The sequence below is a fragment of the Arachis hypogaea genome, chromosome 6 (assembly GCF_003086295.3).
Source record: "Arachis hypogaea cultivar Tifrunner chromosome 6, arahy.Tifrunner.gnm2.J5K5, whole genome shotgun sequence".
Lineage (NCBI taxonomy): Eukaryota > Viridiplantae > Streptophyta > Magnoliopsida > Fabales > Fabaceae > Arachis > Arachis hypogaea.
In genome coordinates this window covers 15177638-15178963 of record NC_092041.1, presented here as the reverse complement: position 1 = coordinate 15178963, position 1326 = coordinate 15177638, and the positions used below count along the sequence as shown (strand labels likewise).

Here is a 1326-nt window from a genome sequence, read left to right as displayed (position 1 = left end):
CCCTCTTCTCACATCCTTCTATTTATGGACTAACACTCCTCCTTGATGCACAATTCGAACTCCATCTTTCTTGATAAGTTCGAATTCTTCTACCTCTTCCTTCTATTTTTCATTTCCTCTGACACATCAAGGAATCTCTATACTATGACATAGAGGATTCCATATTTTCTTGTTTTCTTCTCGTTCATATGAGCAGGAGCAAAGACAAAAGCATTCTTGTTGAGGCTGACCCTGAACCTGAAAGGACCTTGAAGCGAAAGCTAAGAGAAGCTAAAGCACAACTCTCTGTAGAGGACCTAACAGAATTCTTCAAAGAAGAAGATATGGCAGCCAAAAACAACAACAATGCCAACAATGCAAGGAAGGTGTTGGGTGACTTTACTGCACCTACTCCCGACTTCTATGGGAGAAGCATCTCTATCCCTGCCATTGGAGCAAACAACTTTGAGCTTAAGCCTCAATTAGTTTCTGTAATGCAACAGAATTGCAAGTTTCATGGACTTCCATTGGAAGATCCTCATCAGTTTTTAGCTGAATTTTTGCAAATCTGTGACACTGTCAAGACCAATGGGGTTGACCCTGAGGTCTACAGACTTATGCTATTCCCTTTTGCTGTAAGAGACAGAGCTAGGATATGGTTGGACTCACAACCTAAAGAAAGCCTGAACTCTTGGGAAAAGCTAGTCAATGCCTTCTTGGCAAAGTTCTTTCCACCTCAAAAATTGAGTAAGCTTAGAGTGGAAGTCCAAACCTTCAGACAGAAGGAAGGTGAATCCCTCTATGAAGCTTGGAAAAGATACAAACAATTGATCAGAAAATGTCCTTCTGACATGCTTTCTGAATGGAGCATCATAGGTATCTTCTATGATGGTCTGTCTGAACTGTCCAAGATGTCATTGGATAGCTCTGCTAGAGGATCTCTTCATCTGAAGAAGATGCCTGCAGAAGCTCAAGAACTGATTGAAATGGTTGCAAATAACCAATTCATGTACACTTCTGAAAGGAATCCTGTGAACAATGGGACGAATCAGAAGAAAGGAGTTCTTAAGATTGATACTCTGAATGCCATATTGGCTCAGAACAAAATATTGACTCAGCAAGTCAATATGATTTCTCAAAGTCTGTCTGGAATGTAAGCTGCACCAGGCAGTACTAAGGATGCTTCATCTGAAGAAGAAGCTTATGATCCTGAGAACCCTTCAATGGAAGAGGTGAATTACATGGGTAAACCCTATGGAAACACCTATAATCCTCCATGGAGAAATCATCCAAATCTCTCATGGAAGGATCAACAGAGACCTCAACAAGGTTTCAACAACAATAATG

At 40.7% G+C, this 1326-nt stretch overlaps 1 non-coding gene across 1 annotated transcript; it reads right to left on the bottom strand.

Annotated features, from left to right (window-relative positions):
* Positions 1–728: 728 nt before the first annotated feature.
* LOC112700382 (small nucleolar RNA R71) lies at positions 729–836 on the bottom strand. Its single transcript, XR_003153287.1, has one exon. It is a non-coding gene; the product is annotated as a small nucleolar RNA R71 (small nucleolar RNA).
* Positions 837–1326: the final 490 nt, after the last annotated feature.